General features: G+C 45.0%; 1 protein-coding gene across 3 annotated transcripts in view; it reads right to left on the reverse strand.

Annotated features, from left to right (window-relative positions):
• Ide (insulin degrading enzyme) overlaps positions 1 to 26506 on the reverse strand; it is a 92477-nt gene that overhangs the window by 65718 nt on the left and 253 nt on the right. Inside the window, exon 1 of one of the 3 annotated variants that reach the window (XM_051146385.1) lies at positions 26184 to 26206. The exons of the other annotated variants lie outside the window; for them this stretch is intronic. The gene's annotated coding sequence lies outside the window, so the exon portion shown is untranslated. Of the gene's footprint in view, positions 1 to 26183; positions 26207 to 26506 lie in introns of those variants that run through there. 3 annotated transcript variants of the gene reach the window in all.

Below are 26506 nucleotides of genomic sequence, written 5' to 3' on the forward strand. Positions count from 1 at the left end.
ATGGGGTTGTGTTGTTTTGTTTTGTTTGTTTTGGGGTGTGTGTGTGTGTGTGTGTGTGTGTGTGTGTGTGTGTGTGTGTGTGTAACAGGGTTTCTTGTAGCCTAGGCCGGCCTCAAACTAGAATAAAAGCTGACGATGACTCTAAATTCCCGATTGGTTGGTCTTTACCTCCAAGCGTTGGGATTTGAAGCTGGTACCAACACGGCCCAGCATTCCCCAGTGAAATGCCATTAGTAACAACTATTTCCCATTTCAGTAGCCATAAGGTAATTTTATTGTCAAAGAAAAATGAAAATCTGAATACAAGTCTAAAAAACAGTGTTTGTGACAAAACACACAGCTCAGGGTAACAAAGATGGCACAAAGAAAAGAGTAAGGGAGAGGGGGAAGGTAAAGGAAAAAGGGAAGGAGAGGGAGGGAGGGAGGGAGGGAGGGAGGGAGGGAGGGAAGGAGGCAGGCATGCATGGTCACAAATTCCTTTAATCCTAGAACTTGAACATAGGCATGCAGATTTCTGACTTTGAGGCTAGCCTGGTCTACATATGGAGTTCTGGGCCAGTCAGGGCTATACAGCAAGACACTATCACAAGCCAGGTGTGATAGTGCACGCCTTTAATCCCAGCACTTGGGAGACAGAGGCAGGCAGATCTCTATGAGTTCAAGGCCAGCCTGGTCTACAAAGTGAGTCCAGGACAGCCAGGGCTAACACAGAGAAACCTGGTCTGGAAAAAACAAAACAAACAAACAAACAAAAAAGACACTGTCACAAACCCAAACAAATAATAACTATGGTCATAAGCGGCTCAGTGTGCGGCACACAACGTGCCTCAGTCCACCCAGCTAGCTTCCACCACAGGGAGAGTCCAGGTTTCTGAAGAAGCTTCTCTTTAGGTGGGAGCTGACCCTGAAGGAGTTTTACCTCTACTACCGTCATTTACATGCCATCATGTAAAGCCAAAGCAGGATGAACAAAGGTTAGAGGCCAGCCGGGGTTATCCCAGTTCAACCTGCACACACAGTAAAACAGAAACAAGGATGCAGAATTCCAGGAGACTGACAGTTGCAGGCTCAGCAAGCGCTATTTCTACACTGTTGGAGTCCATCACAGACATGGCTATAAGTATCTGGACACTGAAGTTGTATCTAACTCATACCCCAACATAGCTGGAAAGGAAGAGACACACTTATTTTCTAGTTACACACTAAAACCAATGCAACTGACTTTAGACATGTGTACACAGTATCAAGATAGCTAAAAATGTCCCAACTAGCAATGCATATCAAACTGCCATGGCTGTCTGAGGAAGTTACTAAAAAAAAAAAAAAAAAAAAAAGGACCTATAAGCAACATTTTCAAAAAGACTCATTTGCAGACAGTTTCTTTTCAACCCTCTCCACAGAGAATTGACTGGGACCTTATGGAGAACTAGGGAAACAACTGAGAACGCCTCCTCCGATGATGGATTCATCAACGGCTTGCCTGTCTGTGTGTTTATATTTATACCCAGGAGATCACATGTCTGTCTCAGCTCCCTCATTAGCATAAGCCTGTCTTCAATAAGCTTTCCCAGACATTTGGTATTTTTAACTTGTCAAAGTCAAATTGTAGGGATATTATCATAAGTTGGAAACTTCCTGTCATCGTCCCGCATTCCGATAAACTGAGGCATGTTTAGTAATTACATCCTGTGCTCTTTTCTTCAGAATGTAGATCAAGTATACTCACAAATGAGCCAACCACATTACTTAGTCCTTTGTAACTTGAGAACTGACACTGCTGGCCCCTGGGAGCCCGGAGATGTAAACTGTCAGAGTCTACCACAGACCGTCTCAGCCACATTCTGCATTTTAACAAGATCTTCAGGCAAACCGGTCTCCTTCCTACCTAACCCTACAAGCCAAAGCTCAGGGAGTGTAAATCATTACTCAAAATCATTTCAGAGAAAACTGCCATCACAAGTCCACACTCTACTGGGTTGGGCCTCAGCCCATCCCCATAGGCAGCCAACACTTGAGGAGGCCCATGATGGCCTAGGACCACATGGATGTCCATCTATCCACTGCAAAGGTAAGAACACCAGACCCCTCGCTCTGCTCTGCAGGACGCAGACCAGGCAGACAGGAAAACAATACATCTTTTAAGCTGGCGACAAGTTCGTCCAGCGGCACAATGAAGAAGGGAAGAGCAGTGCCTAGCCCAGTTTAGGAGAAGAGAGAGAAGCCGGCAGAGTACAAGAAGGAAGCCAGGTCTCTTAATAGAATAATTGGAGCAGAGCCCCTGGAAGCTCTTTAATAACATGTGTGCGTAAAAAGACAGACAGCTTGAGGGAGCCGCTTTACCTGCCTGAGTTATCTTGCTAGCCCCAAGAGTATGCTGTCTGGTCGGCAGGTGGGTGTGTTCCACGGAAGGGCGGCTGTGATTTATAGTGACAGATTTATGCCTTATGAAGTTTCTAACATTTCCTAAATTGAATGAGATTTTACTGCTCCTAAAACCCTTTATTCAAATGACCTTTTACTGTCTTTCTCAAGTATCGTTAAGTGTTCCACAGTCTGTTTAATAATAGATTGGGAGTTTACTTTGCTTCTTGCTCTCTCTCCCCACCCCAGTTGCACCCCACCAGATCTGAGTTAAAGCCAACTTAGAAATAAGGACCTATGAACTTGAACAGGTAAGTGATCTCACTAATAGTTACGCCTATAAAGCAAAACCTCCCTGTTCTGCTCTGTGGAATCCACCCATCCGCTCCCAAAACCATAAATGGAAACCGTAGCTTACAACACTCCTGCGTGTGGAGGGAGGGCACAGACCAGGGTCAGAAACACAGCACAGAGCACACTGTGTTCCACTGGAGCCAAAGCTGAGTTCCTGGTAGTGTGGGTAAGTCTAAGATGCCTCAACATACTATTTTTTTAAATCAAATTATCACAATTATCTTGACCTAAAACAATATCAGCATGTCTCAAGATACTCTGCAGGGTTTTGTTTTGGTTTGGTTTGGTTTGGCTTAGCTTTGGAGACAGGGTTTCTCTGTGTTCCCTTGGCTCACTCTGTAGACAAGGCTGGCCTCAAACTCACAAGAATCTGCCTGCCTCTGCCTCCCTAGTGCTGGGATTTCAGGAATGTGCAGCGAATCTGGATACCCTGCAGTCTTGGGGTAGGCTCTCTCAGGTTCATAAGGAAGCTAGTTCCTTAAAGCAGGAACGGGCGACGATCCTTTGGGCTAAGTCACACCTTCCCACAACTGGAAACTCTGCCCTTGTTCTAGGCAGAAGCTTAACTATTCTCACTCGATGCCCTGACCTTCTGGAAAGAGTTCATGATATCAACAACTGAAACCATAAATGAATTAGGGTGGCAGTGGCTGTGATTTAAATGAACCCTCTAGCAACAGCACTTCTTTTTTCTCCTGGTTTTTCAAGACAGGGTTTCTCTGTCACCCTGGCTGTCCTACACTGGCTTTGTAGACCAGGCTAGCCTTGAACTCACAGAGATCTGCCTGCCTCTGCCTCCCAAGTGCTGGGATTACAGATGCGCACCACTTGACTGTTCTTCAGAGGTCCTACATTCAATTCCCAGTAGCCACATCTTACAACCATCTGTAACGGGATCTGATTCCGTCTTCCAGTGTGCATGAAGACAGAACACTCATATACATAAAATATGAATAAGTAAAAATTTAAAATATCTAGAATACAACAGAAAAAAGAAAAAAAAAGAAAAGCTTAAGCAAATGAACTAAACTTCCTCTTTATGCCCCTTGCAGTTCCAAATCTAACCACAGGGTTTTTAGCAGGTGTAACTACAGGTGGAGCTAAGTGTCTTTCACAAGTACTCTCTGCACAGTCTTCAGGTTATTACAGAGTGTGAGGTGACGTGAGATGGACAGCACTATACAAACCTAATTAACTGCCGGGCAGTGGTGGTGCACATCTTTAATCCCAGCACTCGGGAGCCAGAGGCAGGTGGATCGCTGTGAGTTCCAGGCCAGCCTGGTCTACAAAGCGAGTCCAGGACAGACAAGGCTACACAGAGAAACCGTGTCTCAAAAAAACCAAACAAACAAACCTAATTAACAATCACTCCCGTTTTTGTTAAAGTCCCTATTTTTGTACACTGTTCATTTAATCTCCTCATTCCCCTTACACACTGGTTCATACCTACTAGGATGGTCACTGTCCTCAACTCCAAGAAAAACAAAACCCATGACTAAGTGACTTGCCCAGCTGCAGTCAGTTGGGTAGCTGACTTGTGGCAAAGCAGGAACTGCAGAGAAAGAGGAAAGCGTGGGAAGGGGAGGAACTGAAGGTGGTACCTAACACAATCATATATGGTTTCCTTGGCTCCCAGTTACCACCCTCACACTCCTTCCTAGACCTCATTGTCTTTTCTAAGATGCCAAATCATAAAGTAAGGTGAGTCAAAACAACCGCTCCAAGGAAAGTGTTCCATACTTTACAAAGGCAGGCAGTACAAGGTTCCTAGAAGAATGTTCTGAGTCTGCCAAAGGAGTCCCTGAAAAGAAACACTGTCTCACAATGCACTCCTGCAAAAAAGGAAAATATGGGCTGAGGAAGTAGCCCAGTGGATAGAATGTTTGCCTACCAGGCATGAAGCCCTACGTTCAGTCCCCACCAGCAAACAAACTGGTATGGTGGTTCTGGCCCACAATCCCAGCATCCAGGAGGTGGCCACAGGAGGCTCAGAAGGTCAAGGTCATCCTCTGATTATAACAAGTTCCAGGCAAACCTGGGATACATGAGACTATCTCATAAAAGAAGAATGTAAGCAACACACGAGTCACAAAGAGCATGTAGAGCTATTTTTTTCTAGCTTCAAATCTGACATGGTTTTCTTTTACTTCCATGGTGGATCTGTGAGTCCAGCTTCTGTGTGCTGAAGCAAAAGGGCCATTTTTACATTCCAAAAGAATCCAACATGTGTTGTCTCTTTGAGGCAGAGACTGTGAAAGTTGGGCTCTCTTTCCAAGTTCACTGACCATTAGTACAATAGGATTTAGCCATCACTAGTCACTGAGTACATTTATGACATTGACCCACTTAAGAAGAAAATTATTATTTTTAAATTCCCATTTGGGAGAAGGTTATTTTAACAAAGTTTTTCCTTTTTTTTTTTTCTGTTTAAAAATATTTAAAAATCATTCTATTATAGTTGTTTAATATTTAAGTTGTATTGCTATAAATAAAGTATGTTTTTAAAAGGAAAGGTACAGCAGAGAGATGGCAAATAACTATCTCTTGTATGAAAACAATTACTACAATAGACATAATAGGCTTATATGTGACTTGCTTTTCAAAAGCATGTATGAAATCATGATGATGATGATGATGAAGAAGAAGAAGAAGAAGAAGAAGAAGAAGAAGAAGAAGAAGAAGAAGAAAAATCACCTTGGTAAATAAAGACGGTTTAGGGCTGGAGAGATGACTCAGCAGTTAAAAGCACTGACTGCTCTTCCAGAGGTCCTGAGTTCAATTCCCAGCAACCACATGGTGGCTCACAACCATCAATAATGTGATCTAATGTGCACTGTATACATAATAAATAAATAAATCTTTTTTTTTAAAAAAAGACTAAGTATTTAACTATATGAAACCAATAGTGACTTTTAAAATGAAGCCAGCAGGGGCTGGAAGCTGGCTCAGCCATTAAGAGGGCACCCTGTTCTTGCAGGGCACCTGAGTTGACATTGTGACCTAATTCTAATACACACACACACACACACACACACACACACACACACACACACACACAAAATAAATGCAGTTTATTACCATGGCATTAGCATAGTAGCACTATTCATAATAGCCCAAACTATAGATGATAAGGCCCAGTGACGATAAAGAGGTATACTGAGGCTCAATCACCCAAGTGAGTACCAAGGAGAGAGCAGAACACAACAATAAGGTTGAGACTCACAAATACGAGGTGGAGTGGAAGAGGCTGGATACAGGGATAAATGCTGTACACTCGCATGCACAGCAAACACGAAAACAAATCAAGCTTTTGGTTCAGTGGGAAGGCCACTACCTTGGAGAGACACAGTAATTAAAAGGATCACAAGGAAGTCTTCCTGGTCATGTACTGGTTAGACAGGTTTGTTCGGTTTGCAAAAACCACATCACGCTAAACAAAAGTCCTTTTGAACACATCATAAAAACACAGTAAAATAAAAATAAATAAAAATAAAAAATAAATAGAACACAGTAAAATAAAAATCAATTACTAACATTATAAATGTCAATCATCACAAGTCATCCTGAAAACCTTAACAATATTCTAATCTAAGAAGGCTATGACACCACAGCCTAATTACTGTGGCAGTTAGTCTAGCCCTTTCTGCTTGTAGTTGTAACAACTACTTCTGTTGATGCTATCTTGAACACAAGAAATAGGAAACCCAACTGAGCTTGATGTGGTGACATGGGCCTGTAACCATGGCACTTAGAGGAGCATGAGTTTAAGGCCAGTCCAGGATACATAACAGGATCTTGAGGGCAATAAGGGGGTGGGGGAGCTAGGCATAGTGGTGCACACCCTTAATCCCAGGACTCACTCATGAGGCAGAGGCAGGTGGATGTCTTGAGTTTGAAGTCGGCCTGGTTTACAAAGAAAGTTCCAGGCCAGCCAGAGCCTACATAGTGAGACCCTGTTCAAACACCTAGTAACAATAACAATTTTTAAAAAACAAGGAGCCCTATATAAGAACAGCACAGACACCACAGGAAAATAAACAATACTAAATATTTTAACTCATTGTCACTCATGGTTCAAAACTAGCTTTTAGTCATTACTTTAAACTCTAAGTAAAGATTTAAAAATATAGGTGGGCTATAGCTCAGTTGTAGAGCGTTCATCCAGTATGTGCAGAGCCCTAGGCTTAATTACTAGTACCACAGAAAGCAAACAAGCAAGACAAAACAAAAAGCCTTGATATTCTCCAAAAAACAACTACCACCACCACTACTACTCAATGGCATGGTTTTTCACTGAACCTGGTGACATCAATTTGGCAAGGATGGCTGGCCAGTGAGCTCCGGGGATCAGCCTATCGCTGTGGTCCTGTGAGTGCTGGGACACGGTTACATGGGTGCCAGGGATCAGCACTCAGGTCCCCATGCCAACACAGCAGAATCTTAAGACTGAGCCATCTCTCCAGCCCTCCAGATGATGAAAATTTTAATAAATTCCATCAATTGTCTTCAACCTATAGAGGCTAGAGGGTAGCTCAGCAATTAGGATTGCTTGCTGCTCTTCCAAGGGACCAAGGTTCAGTTCCCAGAACCCACATAGCTTACACCTGTCTGTAATTCTAGCTCAAAGGGATCTGACACCCTTTGCTGGCTTCTGTAGGCACCAGACACTCATACAGTGCACACACATACATGCAAGCAAAATACTCACATATATAAAATAAAATTAAAACTTTCCAACCTTTATATCAGACAACCGGGATTTGAATTATGCAGATTCAGTTAGGTGGTGGAGGCACACGCCTTTAATCCCAACACTCGGAAGGCGGAGGCAGGGGGATCTCTGAGTTTGAGGCCAGCCTGGTCTACAAATTTATTTATTTATTTATTTATTTATTTATTTATTTATTTATTTAGGTTCTTCAAAACAGCATTTCTCTGGTCTACAAATTTATTTATTTATTTATTTATTTATTTAGGTTCTTCAAAACAGCATTTCTCTATGTATCCTTGGCTGTCCTGGACTCACTTTGTAGACCAGGCTGACCTCGAACTCACAGTGATCTGCCTGCCTCTGCCTCCCGAGTGCTGGGATTAAAGGCGTGCGCCACCACGCCCAGCCAAATTCTTTATTTTTAAAAGGATATAGTATAGAGTTATATTCCTTCAAGTTCACACTTAAGGTGTATAATCTATGTACAGATTATCTTCCTTACAGATGTTCCATGAATCCGGAACAGCAAAGGCAGCTTAAAGACTGATGTCACAGTTTCTAAAGACTAATCCAAATCAGTTATTGACCTGTAACTAAGTCTCTCGGGACAGCCCTCCAGAAAGCAAGTCATAATACTCATTCTGTACAGGGCATCTCCCTTGAGGGCTCATTATTTACTATGTACACCCTGGTTGTGACACAAGACAATCTGTCCACCTCAGATAATGCTAGTTAAGAAAATCTGCTGAGAAGCCGGGTACGGTGGCACAAACTCCTTTAATCCCAGTACTCTGGGAGGCAAAGGCAGGTAGATCAATGTGAGTTCGAGGCCAGCCTGGTCTACAAAGTGGGTCCAGGGCAGCCAGGGCTGACAAGAGAACCCTGTCTCAAAAAACAAACAAACAAACAAACAAACAAACAAAAACAAAAGAGAGAGGGGGAGGGGGAGGGGGACCGACCTGCCGAGCACTTTTAGCCTGGTCTAGTAGTTATATTTCATCATTAACAAATGATCTCTTAGCTGGGTGCAATGGCCTGTAATCCCAACACTTAGGGAGGCAGAGGCAGGCAGATCGCTGTGAGTTCAAGGCCAGCCTGGTCTACAAAGCGAGACTAGGACAGCCAAGGCTACACAGAGAAACCCTGTCTCAAAAAACAAAACAAAACAAACAACAACAACAAATGATCTCTTTGTTTCTCAGATGTAAGATACTATTGGACTCTTGGAATTGGACTTTCCCACCTCCTCAAAAGACAAATGAAATCTCACTTGGGTTATTAAATTGACAGATACACACTGCATCAGACTTGGCCAGATTTCATAGTTTTTTTTTCCAATAAAATACATTTAACTAAACTTCATTAGGGCACTGCCTGGCACATACAAGGCATCAACAAATGGCAGGCTTATTATTAGAATCATCTTTGTTATTGTCCTATTCGGGTGAGAAGCAAACTGACTGTCTCAGTAACCACTGTGTTATTACTAGCATTCTTATTACAGGCTTGTGCTAATTCCAAATGTATACTGTCATCTCCAGAGGTCAAAAACATCACCGGGCAGACTATCAAGAAAGCAGGTAACTAATTATTCCTGTATAATTGCTATTAGTGAGGCAATACTTATAGTCAGTAGTTTTCAGCAGTTGACAATTTCACCCCCTCCTAGGGGACATTTGGCGATGTTTGAAGACAGTTTTGACTGTCACAGATGAAGAGTGCTGAGGCCAGGGGTACTGCTAAGCAGCCTGCATCGCACATGACAGCTCCCACAGTAAAGGATTATCTGGCTCAAAATGTCAACAATGCTGAGGATGAAAAAAAAAAGAACTCTCCTTTACAGCAGTTCTGCTTTATCGCCCCCAAAATAAGGAATGAGAATTATTACTACAACCAATTGTGTATGTTTAAGACTGGGAGACAGTTTCATCAAAATGCATAACCTATCATAAACTCCAATCAGAAAGGGCTTAAATGAAAAGAAAGCTGACCATGAAGAAAAGAGAAAAAGGGGGGTCTATAGGAACTCTCTCCTGTAATAAGCAAGCTAGGGCACAAATACAAGGGTGAATCTTAAAAAGGCACACAGAGCGCTTAGAAGCACGTACCAGACAGACCCACCCTGATGCCGCTCAGTCAGCATCTTCCACAGCACATATGCTTTTCTAAGGATATGTATTCAATGAACCATTAGATGGATCCTGGGAAATGACACCTCAGAGAAGATATTGGCTAGAGTCAAACAGCCGTTTAGCTGAAGGATTAGGAACCAAAACCAGGCAGGGCTAGGTAGCCCACGCCAATAATCCCAGCGCTAGGGGAGGCAGAGGCAGGCAGATCTCTGTGAGTTCCAGGAGAGCCTGGCCTACAAAGTGCATCCAAGACAGCCAAGGCTACACTGAGAAACCCTGTCTCAGATAAGAAAAAAAAAGAAAAGAAAAGAAAGAAACGCACTAATCAAGCAGTACACTCTTAACCACTTTACTGATTTAACTTGCCTATAGACAACACAGTCTAGAAGTATGGTTTCTATGAGTAAAAGGGGAGCAAGTCACCTTTACTCTTTGTACATAATCTTTGAAAAGTCAAGCTTACTGAACTTGAAGGAGCTATTCTCCGCTCGCTGAACTTGTATGGCGCAAACTGAACTTGTTTTGGCTGGCTTGGACTGTCCATATCACAACAGGGCTAATTGGCAGGGAAAAGAAGATACAAATGTTTCGAGGATACCTATTCCCTTCTTCCCTCTGCTCCCTGATTGAGTAGACAGCACACACAGTTAGGACTTGTCCTGGGCTCTCCTTTCAACCTTAAGGGTATTTAAAGTAAGGAACTTGAACCTTGTAATACCTGCATCCCTCGGTGGGACGAGGACGCACCCTCATCCTTTGCAGCCCAAGGAGAGAGCCAAAGCTGGAGTCAAGTGCAGAGGTGTGACCAAGGACAACCTGCAAGGACCTGCAAGGACAGCTGCAAATGCCTGCCACGGCTCAAAGGCTATGAATAAACAGGCCGATCATTCACTGGCCGTGTGGAGTGACAAAGAGTCTGAGGAGCAATACCACAGGACGTGCCAGCAGTGACGAGACAGGCACTGGCCACACTGTAGGACAATGAGAATCGGGGTCCTCACAGTCAGGGAAAAGAGTTACGAATATGCAAAGGAGAAAAGCCAAAATTAACCTTATAATTCACTGACACTGTCTGTGTGAACTTGTAGCTTTCAACACACAGGCAGATACAGAAATAAATACAGATGTCAACATGTCCATATGTCTATGGGTTTCTATTTACACACTTGAATATGTATACATATGCACGTATATTAACAAACATATATGGACATATTTATTCATTCACATATTAGATTCCTATCTATTTGTATACACAAGTCTCCTATTTGCCTTCTGTTTACCCAGAGGACCTGGGGCCCTGACTCTTCCCTTCCTAAATAGCAAAGAGTGTCTCTAGCACCACAAACTTGCTTTCTAACTTTGGATACTCCACTAAAAACAGCCGTGGCTCCTTGTAGAAATGGTTGAGTCTATGACTAGCATAAACAGTACAAATAAACCTGGAACATTTTGGGGACCATAGAACAATAAAATGTTAACAGAATAGTTAGACAGTCAAAGGACAGGAACTAGCATTCAGATTGCCAGTACCCATATTTGGAACAATTTAGGTATTAGACTAAATAATGATAGTAATGAATAAAAACTAGCCAGGCACAGTGACGCAAGTGGCACCAACAAGAGGATCAGGAGGAGCTCGAGGCCGTCCAGGATGCAGACAGTCTGGCAATAGCCAGGGCTATACAAGCCCCTCTCAGAAAACAAAATGCCTAAACAGAAACCTCTATGTGAGTCTGGAGAGAAGCCTCAGTTATAAATAGTGTTTCTCATGCAAGCATGAGGGCCCGAGTTCGGATCCCAAGCACCCACATGAAAAAGTGGGCAAGGTAGCATCACCCATAATCCCAGTATTGGAGAGGCAGGGAGGAGAAGCCCTGAGGCTGCCCAGCTAATCTTGGGGGATGTGTGCTCTTCCCTGAGAGATCCTGTCTCAAACAGTAAGGTGAAGAGCAACCAAGGAAGACATCTTATGCTGACCTCCAGCCTCCACATGACACATGCACACATATGAACATGTGCACACATACATAAACCACTGTATAAAGCAGCACATCATAAATCTATAAGGAAAGATAAACAACAGGAAGAAAGCAGAGCATGGTGGCACATTCCTACAATGCTAGCACTCAGGAGGCTGAGACAGGAGGGCCATACACCAAGAGCAGGAGCTGAGGAGAAGGGTTAGCAGGTAAAATGCCTGCCATGTAAGCACAGGACCTGAGTCCAAACCCCCAGCACCCACAAAGAAGCCAGGCACGGTGGTGCGCATCTGTAATCTTAGTGCTGGGGGTAGGGTTAAGAGGTGACAACGGGGGATCCCTGGAGTTCATTGGCCAGCCAGTCTAGTTGGATCACCGAGCTCCACACTAAGTGAGAGACTGTGTCAAAAAAAAAAAAAAAAAAAAAAGGGTGGTGAGCAATTAAGCAACACCACCTTTGCCCTCCACACAGGTGCTCAGACAAGGGCAGGAAAACACACACACACACACACACACACACACACACACACACACACACACACACCTAGCTACATATTGAAACCGTGTCTCAAAAATAAACATAAATACAGTTTTTCCCCTTCAATCTTCACTTACTTTTTATTATATTTATATTATATATATTTTATTAATTTACTCATATTACATTTTAGTTGTTATCCTATCCCTTGTATCTTCCCATTCCTTCTTTCCTCCCTCCCGCTTTCCCCCTCCTCCCCTCCCCTATGACTGTGACTGAGGGGGGCCTCCTCCCCATGTATATCATAGGGCATCAAGTCTCTTCTTGGTAGCCTGCTATCCTTCCTCAGGAAAGTGGGACAGAGGAGAAAACATCCTATTGGGAATCTAGGTGAGAGAAGCATGGGAGAATGGGGAAATAGAAGGATCCAGAGGGTCCTAGAAACCTACAAGATTATAACAGACGGATCCAGGCCCATGGGTCCTGCTCAAACTATGGCACCAGCCAAGGACAATACGTGCAGTAAACTTCGAACCCCTACTCAGATCTAGCCAATGGACAGGACATTCTCCACAGTTGAGTGGAGAGTGGGGACTGACTTTCACATGAACTTTGGTGCCCCATTTTTGACCTAGTCTCCTTGATGGGGAGGCCTGGTGGCACTCAGTTTAGTTTTTTTTTTTTTTTTTTTTTTTTTAATGTATCTAAATAGTTTTAAAGTATTTCTCCAAAAGATAACAAGGGGGAAAAAAAACTTTATATCAAAGAAAGCCACGATGAGCTGTCAAACTGATAAAAGTAAGTACTTGTGACCAATGAACTCCAGACACATTTGCCAGCATAGGAAGAGAACAGTGATATCAGCCCTGCAGTAGTCTCTTAGAATCTGGAACACCTACACTCACTCACCAGGAGAAATATGTCAACCCAAACCAGGGACGTTCTACAGGGCTTGTGAGCTCCAGCATCAAGGCTGTAAAAGGTAAGCGAAGACTGCGCAACTATTCCTGTCTAAGACTAAAGAGACCCACAACCAAAGACAGCAGCAATTCTGAGCTGACCTGTTTCAGTTAGGATCTCTTTAAGAAATGACACAACTGGGCAACTGGTAATCTGAATAAGACCTCATGTGAGCAGCTGTAGCATACCAATGTTAATTTTCTTTTCTTTCTTTATTTTTTTTTTTTAATTTTGGTTTTTCGAGACAGGGTTTCTCTGTGTAGCCTTGGCTGTCCTGGGCTCGCTTTGTAGACCAGGCTGGCCTGGAGCTCACAGAGATCTGCCTGCCTCTGCCTCCCAAGTGCTGGGATCAAAGGTGTGCACAACCACTGCCCAGCTCAATGTTAATTTTCTTTCCCTCTCTTTTGCTTTTTGTTGTTTCTCTATTTTCAAGTCGAGAAATAATGGTATACACACACACACACACACACACACACACACACACACACACACACACACATAGGATAGATACAATGCAACATTTCCACATATGCACACACTGTGAAATTATTAAATGAATTAACATGTCCATTAGCTCTTATTTTTATGGTAAAGCATTTGAATTTTACTTTCTTAGCAACTGAAACATATCATACATTATTGTTATTAAGTACAGTCACCATTTTGAAAAACAGACCTGAAAAACTTATTTCTCAGCTGGGGCACAGCTCCATGACATAGCACTTGATTCTGGGCTTCTTCTTTTGCCATGGTGAAAAAATAGTGGTTTTTTGTTTTCTGTTTATTTGTTTGTTTGGGGTTTTGGAGACAGGCTTTCTCTGTGTAGCCTTGGCTGTCCTGGATTTACTTTGTAGAACAGGCTGGCTTCGAATTCACAGAGACGCAACTGCCTCTGCCTCTCCAAGTGCTGGAATTCAAGGCATGTGCCACCATGCCTGGCTCAAAAAAATCATTTTCAAGCCGGGCGTGGTGGCGCACGCCTTTAATCCCAGCACTCGGGAGGCAGAGGCAGGCGGATCGCTGTGAGTTCGAGGCCAGCCTGGTCTACAAAGTGAGTCCAGGATGGCCAAGGCTACACAGAGGAACCCTGTCTCGAAAAAAGCCAAAAATAAATAAATAAATAAAGATCATTTTCAAAGGCCTTGGCCTTTTTTTTTTTTTTTTTTTTTTTTTTTTTTTTACAGTCCACCTCTTGTTTTGTTCTTCCTCCTACTCAACCATATGAATGGAGGTCCAGTTTCCGTCCCAAGCCTTGTGTGCCCTGGGGCATCACGTTCTAGGGACTGACTGCTCACCGAGCCCAGAGTTTACAGGCCTACACAAATGATGCAGCCCTGTTAAGTGTCACCTGGTGCCTCTCATCCTCCTTCCTCTATGGAATCTGCTTGTTTGGATTATCATGGTGTCTTCTACCAGTCCCAAAAGAACTACGTGCATCTGCACAGGAGCCGAGATCAAAACCACAAATCCCCCCGACCGTGTGCTCAGTGCCTTCAGAGACAAAAATCTCTTGGTATCCCACAGACTCAGCAACTTTCCAGCATCCTGGACCTTCGCCACAAACAAGTCAGGATGTGGTTCTAGACCCAGATAAAATCGAGAGGTAGCAGAAGAGCAGCTGGCCAATGAGGCAACTGTGTGACTGAGGGGCTAACATCAACAGGGTAACTACGCCTCAACTCTTCCAATGACCAAGAGCCTGGTGAACGCGCCAAGTGTGGGGCCTTTCACCTATAAACCCAGTACTGGGAAGGCTAAGGAGGACTTTCAGGTTTGAAAGCTGACCTGGCGTACAGAACTACATAGGAAGACTCTGACTCAGTAAAAAGAAATAAAACAAAACTCTTCTCATTCAGGGCTCCCAGAGTTGAAACAACCCAACATGGAGCAGCCCAGGACCCCGACGACACACTACAGACCCTTAGTGGTGGACCCCACACACTAGGCGAGGTACCAGGGATGGAGCAGAGGACACCCTTGCTCCTTCTGAGCTCCTGGCCCAGACAGATATATCCTAAGACCAGGTATCCTATAAGGCGAGCACATCGAGCCCACAGCTCACTCGTGGACACTGGTAGCATCCCTTAAAGACACCAGCACCCTGGCAGCTGGAATACACAACAGTATGGAGAAAAGCAGAAGAACTCAGAAAGAGAAAGGCTTCGCTCTCCCATCCCGCCCTCCTTCCTCTACCTCTCTCTAGTTTGTTTTGGGACACAGTCTCATATAGGTCACAAATAGGTTTTTTTTATCTTTTCTCACTATCTCATTTCTCCTCGAAACCGTTTTGACTGAGCACATCCAACCATTCGACTTCTGATATCATCTGCTGTCCTCCGAGCTCCCAAGTTTTCTGACCTTGTTTCCTCTGTATCTCTAAACACCAGCATTCCCTGAGGTCATGTCCCTCTACATAAATACTTTCTGTAGAACCATGCATGTCCATACTCTCAACTCTACACCCAATCTAAGAAGTCAGCTTAGACATCACCACAGAAGCCCAGTCATACCTCAAATGGTTCTAGCAAGTCTTGGTTTGACTATCAACTGTTTCTGACTCAGCACTTTGTATACCACCTTGCATATCCTTTCCAAAACTACATCCCTGATCTGACTTCCCATCTCTACTAGAAATGCCAAGCTACCTTCAGGGAAGTGATGTAAAACAGCTAATCTCTAAGGTTCCCAAAGGATCCCAGCTGAATGCATAGTTGGCTGAGCCACTCACTGTGTATGGTTGAACAATTTAACCCCTTTGAGCATCAACCCCCTCATAAGGAAAAAGAAGATTATCAGCACTACTCTCTCACACAAATTCCTGTGGCCACTGAACACCATATGGAAATGGGTACATGGTGGACATTACCAAGAATAGGCAGGATCTTACAGCTGGCCCTGTTTCACCTACATCAGGTCAGTCTTTGTTGTTGTTGTTGTTGTTGTTTTAACAGTTTTTTCCTCTCTCCTGGACTTGCTTTGTAGACCAGGCTGGCCTCAAACTCACAGCGATCTGCCTGCCTCTGCCTGCCTCTGACTCCCAGAGCACTGGGATTGAGGACATGCACACCACACCCAGCTCAGAGGTCAGTCTTATTCTAGGGTCTTCTACTTCCATTTCTGACCCTTAAGCAGAAAGAATTCAAGAAACTTCAGCAGCAGCCAGAACTCACCAACCTAACTTTGACCTTTTAATTGAACCCTTCCCCTGCGACCAATGTATGAACTGGACCTCCATCTTATCTCTCTCGCTAGGTGATTAAGGACTGTTTACTTCTGTCCACTACCCTGAGAAGGCCCGTGTTGCCCACCTTCCTGAAGGCAAAAGCCAGATGCCTACGAGACTGTGCCACTGTGCCCCACTGCTGTACCTGACCAACCTGTTCTCTTGCTTGGCATGCCTTGAGAAAACCAGCTACCTGCCAGACAGGACCAACATCTCACCTGGCTGGCCTTCTTCCCACAGTCTGTGGCTCAATCTCTGTGTCTTCCCTAGTCTGACTGTTCCTCTTTATCTAGGCTCACACAGCACTCATCTTAAAGGCATTATTAATTCTAAGACGTTGGGCTCCACCTCTCCATGCCCGACCAGTCATTATAGGCTGCTGGATCTTCTCACACATATCATTTAATGAGTCTCCTAATCCTTGTCGTTCACCTCTCTCTCTCTCTCTCTCTCTCTCTCTCTCTCTCTCTCTCTCTCTCTGTGTGTGTGTGTGTGTGTGTGTGTGTGTGTGTCTATGCAGCCCACACCAGCCTAGAATTCCTGGACTCAAGTTTTCCTCATGCCTCATCCACCAGTGTATGCCACTGCAGATGTGTGCCACTGCAGATGTGTGCCACTGCAGATGTGTGCCACTGCAGATGTGTGCCACTGCAGATGTATGCCACTGCAGATGTGTGCCACTGCACCTAGTTCTACTCATATTCATCCGTCCCTGACCCCACCCCGCCCAGTACCAGGAATCAAACTGATGGCTTCATGATGACAGGCAAGCCCTCCACCAGCTAAGATATGTCCCTAGCCTCTATTTGCACCACTCTGATGTCTACTTGACTTTCAAATTGTGTTTCTAAAAACCAATGCAATTTATCATCCAGAAACATAGCTTCCACATGTCATGTCATCACTGAAAAGTACGTGAGGCTTTTTACTTCCTACGGGATAAAAAGTTTTACTGTCTCTAAGGACACTATGCGTTTTCCTGCTTAGGTTAGTCTTAGCTAACCCCATGTCATCTCCCTGTAAGCCTACGAACTATACCCCGCTCATCTGAATTTTTAAATTTGTTCAAATCCCATGTTCTCAGTCCTTCCTGAGCTCACAGGTAGCAGGGTGCTATCAGCAGAGGGTAAACACGGAATGAGCTAGGCAAAAACTGAGCCAAGGAAGGACTTGACTACAATGAAAAGAGATTATTTTGTGAACAAGATCAGAGAGGTGGGGACAGGCCAGATTCCATAGGGTCTTCTTGGACAATGCAGAGACTATGTCTTTAAGTCTCGGTCAACGGCAGATCAACTGAGAGATTTTGTAATGAAGAGATGAAGTAACTTAGATTTCAAAAGATGATGCTACAGTCGGTGGCAAGACTTGTGTAGAGAGCCACGGTCACGCACGATGAGACCAGCTAAGAGGCTATCCTGTTAATCTGAGTGACACAGAATAGTGCAGACGAGGGGAACAGAAAGAAGAGGTCAGAATTAGGATGCACATGCTGAGTGGATAAAGGATTTAATAAAGAGGTCAAGGATGAATAAATTATTATCTTAGAAGAGCTGTAAAGACAAGGGACAGATCAGTGGAAGAGAACATGCCTAGCAAGTTCAAGGTCCTAGATTCAATTTCCAGTATTCCAAGAAAACAAACAACAAAAACGTATTTATTAAAGGCGTTGGCGCATGCCTTTAATGCCAGCACTCAGGGAGGCAGAGGGAGGTAGATCGCTACGAGTTTGACGCCAGCCTGGTCCATAAAGTGAACCCAGAACAGCCAAGGCTACAACAGAGAAATCCTGTCTCAAAAACACACACACAAAAAAAAAAAAAAAAAATTAGGGCTGGGGCAATAGTTCAGTGGCTAAAGTGTTTCCTGTACAGACATGAGGAACTGAGTTCAAATTCTAATGGGGAGACGGAAGACAGTCAGGGGAACCCCAGGAAGCTCATGGGCTAGCCTGGGAAACACAGTGGCAACCGACAAACGAGAAGAGGCCCTGCCTCAAACACAGCAAGAGGCAAGGACTAGCACCCCGGCTATTCTCTGACCTCCACATACTATGGCAGAAGCGCACGTTAAAGCACAGCACTGAGGGCTGGAGAGATGGCTCAGAAGTTAGGAGCATTGCCTGCTCTTCCAAAGGTCCTGAGTTCAATTCCCAGCGACCACATCCATCTATAATGAGATCTGGTGCCCTTTCTGGTGTGTAGGTGTACATGCAGGCAGAACATTGTATAAATAATAAATAAATGAATCTTTAAAAAAAAAAAAAGCACAACACTGAAAGAACAGGTTTTGTTGAGAGGAGATTAGGGTTGGGAATGTAAGGCAGAAGGTAGAGATGGGGGAGTGTAGGAGAAGATAGGGCTGGTGGTACAGGGCGCCACTGGGCTCAACTGCAAACACTGGCAAAAGTTACCGAGATAGTTTTTGGACATGTTAAGTGTAAAATACATATTGAGGGACTAGAGAGGTGGCTTGGTAGTTAAGAGCACTAGCTACTCTTTCATAGGACCTAGGTTCAATTCCCAGGACCCACATGACCACTTACAACTATGTGTACCTCCAGTCCCAAGAGATCTGTCACCCCAGGCATGTACACATATACATGGTGTATAGACATACATGCAGGCAAAAACAACAACATCATCAGGGTCAGGGCAATAGCTCAGTGGGTAAAATGCTTGCTGTGCAAACATGAGGACCTGAGTTCAAATCCCAATGGGAAGATGAAAGACAGTCAGGGAAATACATATACGTACACACACAAGGAAATACACACACACACACACACACAACAAAGATAATGTTGAGTGGGAAGTTTATTATCTAAATCTAAAATTCAGACAACTGGTCTAACTAGCAGCAGGCTCATAGGATCTCTGTAATGGTGGACAGGTCTGCACCAGCAATGTTCCGTACAGAATCCATGTAGCCATGAACTGTTCATTTCCGTTAGCTGAAATAGATACACGTGGCTCCATGAAGTCCTCTGACCTCCACGTGAGCACCCTGACACACGTGCCTCCCTCCCATACACATCCTACAATAAACGATTTTTACAAGGCAGGGCTGAGTCCCATAAAGGAAAGAGGAAAGGATATTCCAGACTGGGAATGAACAGGTTACGTACAATACACAACCAACTGGTTAAGTGTAAACGGAGAACAGAGATGTAGCTCACTTAGTGACATGCTTGCCTAACGTGTGAAGTCCTGGGTTTGCTCCCCTGCCCCACATAAGCCAAGCACAGTGATCCGTGCTTGTGTGGTGTAAATCTGTAACCTCGCAGAGTTTGAGGATAGCTTTCAATACCTGAGACCCCGTCTCAAGCAAAAAAAAAAAACAAAAAAAAAACCCACAAAAATGTCTGAACTTGCACTGGCCATGTGTTTCACAACTATAGTCCTTGGAGAAGGAAGGACAACTGCCCATTTGAAGTCGACCTGTGCTACAAGGCAAGACACTAACTCAAAAGAAAAAGGGGCGTGGAGTTGGACTTGAGTTGTTCACGGTGATACATGCCCATAATTCTAACACTCCACAGCCTGAGGCAGGGGGGTCTCGATCTCAATGCCAGCCCCTGTGCCACATAGCAGGGGGAGAAAAAGGATTTTCAATCGGTACAGAGCCATTGGTGGTACCTAAACAACACCATGGCACAGGGAGAGTGGCGCGGTAATGGAATTAACCCGACAGTAAGGATCAGTTCAGAGGAGTGGACTGTGACTCGAGTTCCCTGAAACACACATATACACCGAAGGCTGCGCAGTGACTGGTTTATCAGAATAAGTGGTTATGGGACTTGGACCCTTAAAGACAGAAAGCCAAATTGACCTCGGCCTGTCTGCAATCCTCACAGCCATTCGTTAACACCCTCTGGCTATCAGTAAAACCCTTGGAATGCATCAACAGACCACTAGCTTCCATTAACCCAAAAGCTAGGGTGCGGTAGGGTAACATTAAAGCCTATGTAAAGGTTTCTGCCATTTGCTGTGACCAGTTGCCTGAAATCTCAATGCATTTGTGATTATAAAAGTTCATGTATGCCATGGCGCTTACTATACACACTGGCTCTAGGCCAGATTGAGGTATAGAATTAGACAATGTCTCAAAAAAAATTTTTTTGTTGTTTTGTTTTGTTTTTCGTTTTCCAAGACAGGGTTTCTCTATGTATCCTTGGCTGTCTTAGACTCACTTTGCAGACCAGGCTGGCCTCGAACTCACAGCAACCCGCCTACCTCTGCCTCCCGAGTGCTGGGATTAAAGGTGTGCGCCACCACGACCAGCTTAAAAAAAAATGTTTTTTAAGAGTTCTACTTTGAAAGAAAAGAAACAGATGTGATTTAAGAGGGGAAAAACTTAAATTCTTTTCTAAATAAATTAAAAGAAGCAACAAAGCACAAAAGTGGAGATGTTTAATAAAATATCAGAGGCAAAGGAATATAATTATCCATTATTTATGACTGAAAGCTCCTCGGGGACAGGATTTATGACCAGTGATCTCTGCAATCCTCACAGTGCTGGGCACAGTGGGCAATCAAAACAATACAGACGCTCAATTGGTAAGTACAAATAACGGCCAAGCAAACAGAAAGCAGTAAGGGCTGACTGACAACCAGGCAACTGAAGGCCCTAGTCAAGGTCCCAGGGTCCAGCCGTCTGGGAGACCCTACCACTATAAAAACGGTGCTTTCACCTTGGCAGCCTGCCTGGGAGATAAACTGATTCTCTGGTGTGTATATAGGAAACCTAAAATACAAGCAGTAAAACAGAAAGGGAATCAATTTTTATGGAACTCATACAATGGACTCTCCATTCCTGCCTCACACACTGGTGAGATTGCTGTGTACCCTAATTTTTGTTTGTTTTTTGTTTTGGTTTGGTTTTGGTTTTTGGAGACAGGATCTCTCTGTGTTAGCCTTGGCTATCCAGGACTCGCTTTGTAGACCAGGCTGGCCTCGAAAACACAGCAATCCACCTGCCTCTGCCTCCTGAGTGCTGGGATTAAAGGCGTGCGCCACCACACCTGGCGTTTGTTTTGTTTTTTGAGACAGGGTTTCTCTGTGTAGCCTTAGCTGTCCTGGACTCACTTTGTAGACCAGGTTGGCTTTGAGCTCACAGAGATCCACCTGCCTCTGCCTTCCCAGTGCTAGGATTAAACACATGCACCACCACAGGAGCTATGTACCCTGATCTTTTAAACAGAGGCAGAAGACATAATTTTTTATTTTGTAAGCTGATGCTGAACACACTCAAGTGTGATGCTGAACACACTCAAGTTTGAACACACGTGAGAACGTACCCTGTCCTTTTAAACTATTAAAAAGGCATTTGGTCAAAAGTGGTTTTAAAGCCTGAATCATTTCTCAAGACTCTGTGCATTACAGGCAAGCACTTTACCACTGACTGAGCTACACCCCCAGGCCTGGAAGGTCCGAATAGCTTAACAGTGAGTCCAAGAGTGGAGCACAAGCCTTTCCTACACAAAGTAGAGCCAACAGCAAGGCTGACTGCTGCCCTGTCCCAAGTGGTTGCCGAGGGACAGGGAATTACTCTAGGTTCCCCAATATCCACTACAGCTGTAGAGAACTACTACTTCTTCTTTTTTTCTTTTTTGGTTTTTCGAGACAAGGTTTCTCTGTGTAGCCTTGGCTGTCCTGGACTCACTTTGTAGACAAGGCTGGCCTTGAAACTCACAATGATCCACCTGCCTCTGCCTCCCAAGTGCTGGGATTAAAGGCATGCGCCACCATGCCCGGCTTAGAACTACTTCTTATCTCTTCATTTTTATTTGTTTAATGCTTTTAAGAAGTTTACGTGCCTGTGTCCCATGGCACCTGTGTGGCGGTCGGAGGACATCCCGCAGGAGTCGGTCCTCTCCTACCATGTGGGTTCTGGAGATCACACTCGTGTTCTCAGGCTTGCCAACTAACGCCTTTACCAATGAGCCATTTCACTGGACTACTTTTTAAACGAATAACCTTACTCATCACTTTGTCAAGCCTAGGAAACAAACGTGTGAATACTAGCATCGGTGTTATAAACAGAACGGGTTGTAACAGGCTCTCAACTGGTCTTCCAGGTGACTAACTCTGTCAGAGCATTCGTCCTACTGTGTACAGTAAAACTAAGTTCCTTAAGATCTGAATGTGCAGGGCTGGAGAGATGGCTCAGAGGTCAAGAGCGCTGGCTGCTCTTCCAGAGGTCCTGAGTTCAATTCCCAGCAACCACATGGTGGCTCACAACCATCTATAATGTGATATGATGCCCTCTTCTGGCCTGCAGGTGTACATGCAGGCAGAGCGCTGTATACATAATTAATAAATAAATAAATAATATCTGAATGTGCACTGGGCGGTGGCGGCGGCGCACACCTTTAATCCCAGCACTTGGGAGGCATAGGCAGGCTGATCACTGTGAGTTCGAGGCCAGCCTGGTCTACAAAGTGAGTCCAGGACAGCCAAGGCTGTCTCAAAAAACAAAACAAAACAAAACAAAAAAAAGATCTGAACGTGGCACTGCAAAGATGGCTTGGTGGTTAAGAGCACTGGCTGCTCTTTCAGAGGACCCACGTTCCATCAGTAGCACACACTCATCTGTAACTCCAGTTCCAGGGGATCTGACACCTCTTCTGATCTGAAGTATCAGGCATGCACGTTATACATGCAGGTGAAATACTCACCCACATACAATAACATTTTTTTTTTAATGAACTAGAACAAAGATGGGAATAGTTGGTAGCCTCAGACATCGGTTGTTCCCTTCCTAAAATATGCTCTGATCCCTTTGATTAGGCCCAAGTTTTCCGTAGCTTCAGTCACTCTTTTTTTTTTTTTTTTCTTTGGTTTGGTTTGGTTTGTTTTTCAAGACAGGGTTTCTCTGTGTAAGGTTTGTAGACCAGGCTGGCTACAGAACAAAGAGATCACCCTGCCTCTGCATCCCCAAGTACTGGGATTAAAGGTGTGTATCATCATTTTTATGTATAGCTTCTCTGGATAGCTGACCTCCTTCGTTCAGTTTTGAGCCTTCTGAATTTTCTTCTCTTAGATCCTTCTCTGCCCCCTCTTCCCCGGCCCCCCATAGAGTTTCTCTGTGTAACAAGCCCCAGCTGTCCAGGACTCAGTTTGTAGACCAGGCTGGCCTTGCCCTCAGAAATCAGCCTGCCTCTGCCTCCACGCCCAGGTGGAAAGCCTTATCCTGAAGCTCTGATTCATCAATGAAAGATAACAGCCGAAGGAGAAAAATCTAACTGTCAGTAAAGCGCACAAAGGCTGCGCATGGTGGTGCTTGCGTATCATTAATCTCCCACTAGGGAAGCAGAGGCAGGAAAAACATAGCCTAGTCCTTGTCCTGAGAATACATAAATTTAGGGATGGCAAGATGGCTCATTAGTTAAGAGCACTTGCTGCTCTTCCAAAGGATTTGAGGTCAGTTAGCAGCACTCAATGTCTGGCAGCTCACCAACCACCTGACCCCCTCTTCTGTCTTCTGTCTTCCACAAGCACTATAGTTATGTGCAAAAGTCCACACAGACACATACACACACAGACACACGCACGCAGACTCTCACACGCGCGCACACACACAAGATGGCTCAGCTGTTATTAAGAGTGCTTGCTGCTCTTACAGAGGACCTGAGTCTGATTCCCAATACCACAAGGCAACTTACAACCAGCCATAACTCCAGTGCCATGGGATCTGGCGCCCTCTGCTGGCCTCCGTAGGCACACATGCAGGCAAAACATTCAAACACATAAAAGAAAAATAAACCTTAAATTTTAAGAAATAAAATGTTCAAAAATAATTAGGACCTAATAAATCAAATTAAAATGTAAAAAAAAAACTGTGCATCATGATGCTGCATATTTTATTTATTTGTTTTAATTCTTACTTGCTTTATTCATTTTATTGCATGTGTGCTTTGCCTGAGTATGTGCTTTCGGAGGCCAAAAGAGGGCAGCAGATCCTCTGGAACTGGAGTTAGGGACAGTTGTGAACCACTTTGTGAGTGCTAAGTATCTGAACTGGGATCCTCTACAAGAGCAACAAGTCCTCTGCAGCATCTACCGTCTCCAGCTCTTGGGAGGAGCTCTGTGCTTTCAAGGTGAGCCTGGTCTACATAGTGAGGTCCTGTCTCAAAACAACAACAACATAATAATTAGCTACTTAATTGTAGAAAGAGGTAGAGGATACAAACCACCTAGGCTGGGAGGTAGGTAGCTCATTTGGTAAACCGTACCCCAGCCCTGCTTCCTTCACTCCCTAGTATGCATAAAGGGGGTATGGCAGTACCTGGAGATGGAGGGAGGAGGGTCAGGAGTCTACATCATCCTAGGCTGGGTCGGGAGTTCTAGGAAGCCTTGGACCACATAAGGTCCTGTCTTAAAACCAACCAAACAAACAAACCTGGAAGTTGTCTATAACCCGGCACTCAGGAGGTACAGACAAGAGGATCCCAAGTTCAAAACCAGTCTGAACTATATAATGATAATTTAACCTCAATTATTTTTTTAAATTCTAGAAGCCATGCATAGCAGTGCGTGTCCACGTACTTCCCACAACCTGGGAAGCTGAGAAGGTACCCTATCTACGCTAAACACACCTGCTTCTCTCTACTCCAGGAATTTTTTTTTCCATACTGTAATGGATTTTATGATGTAGTAGGAAATAAAGGGAGAGAAAACAAATTCAATAAATTCCTCATTGGCACTAGTCCCTCCTAATAACCCTGCTATCTCTCATAGCCCAAGCAGTGAAGACTAAGCCCCGCAGGCAGGTTTCTCTGCCTCTGGTCTCTACTCCCTTGCGTCCTGCACAGAGCTTTCCTTTTACACCCATCCCATCTCCTAACCTCTTAGTTGCATTAGCTCACCCACCCTCCTCCCCTCACCCCTGTCACCTTTGGGTTGAGGGGTGCTGGGGATTGAACCTAGGGCTTCACCCACAGTAAGAGAAGCAAGCTATATCCCTAGCCCTGTTTTATTTTTGATTTTTTAAAGAGCATCTCCCTAGGTTGCCTAGGCTGACCTAGAACTAACTCCCTCTACCGGCCTTGAGTTGCAATCCTCTTGCCTCAGCCTCCTAAGTAACTGAGATTACAAAGTCTGTACAACACCAGGCCTGCCTCCAACTCAAAAGTCTTAATGAGACCCTATCTAATATGCATTATTATTCAAAGATTCCGGGAGGGGGGGAGAGGAGGATCCCAACTACAATTCAAGACACAGAGTAGCATTATACAGTATGTGTGCCTTTCTTAATTCCGCCAGGAAAATTCGCTAAAGCTTGAAACTACCCCCAGCACACACCTGGCCTGGATTCCATCCACACATGCCCAGATTCCATGACCTCTGCAGTTCCTTCAAAGATCGGTCTAGATCGCCGCGGAACCCACCTCTGCCCCTCACAGCCCATCCTGCCCATTGTCAAGCTTGTCAAATGGATCCAGCCAAATCAGAGACGCTTGGAAGGCAGATCACATATGGACAAAGCCCAACACAGTGCGCAGCATTCAGCAGGTCCTAGATATTAGTAAAATCAGGGGGGCTTTCAAATAATGATCAAAGTGGAGCAAGATATGCTGCCTACCTCTCCTGATGCACAGCAAATACCACCTTTACACCTTTATTACGAGGCTGAAATGTTGTTGTATACACCGGGCAAAATAGAGGGAGCACTCCAGTTAACTGCAAAAAAAACGTGCATCCTAAGCGTGGTTTTGCCATAATCTCTGCAACTGTAATAGAAGTCACTAAAATCTCTCTGAGCCTCTGTTGTTTTAGGTGAGAAACAAGGCAGATGCTGTGCGGGATCCCAAGTCGTCCCCGTCCCCCCCCCCCGTCCCCCCCCCCCCCCCCGTCTGCTCACTCCCGATGAGGCAGGCAAACTTTTACACTTCCAAACGCTCACTGCCTTAGCTAGTCCAGCAAACTCGCTCCCCGCGGGGACAGCGCCGCGCCGTGAGAAGCGCTCTCCCACGACTCACCGGATCCCCTCACGTCACGGCACCGGGGCCCGCCTCAGGTGGCCTGCCGCCGCTCACGGCGGACAGCCCGAGTGCGGGGTCCCCGAAGCGGCCGGGCTGCCTCTAGGGGCCCCGCGCCAGCTTGCACTTGTGGCGTTCGCCCAGCGATCCGGGGAGCACCGTTCCCGTCCGCCCTCCCCGCCAGGCCCGATCCTCCCGGGTCCCCCGGGGCGGCCTCGGCGCCGATGTCCAAGCACCCGGCGGGCCGGACTGGCAACGTGAGGGGCGGCGGCGGCGGCGACGGCGGCGGCAGCGGCGCTAAGTGCTGAATCACCACTTTGCAG

The sequence above is a fragment of the Acomys russatus genome, chromosome 5, assembly GCF_903995435.1.
Source record: "Acomys russatus chromosome 5, mAcoRus1.1, whole genome shotgun sequence".
Lineage (NCBI taxonomy): Eukaryota > Metazoa > Chordata > Mammalia > Rodentia > Muridae > Acomys > Acomys russatus.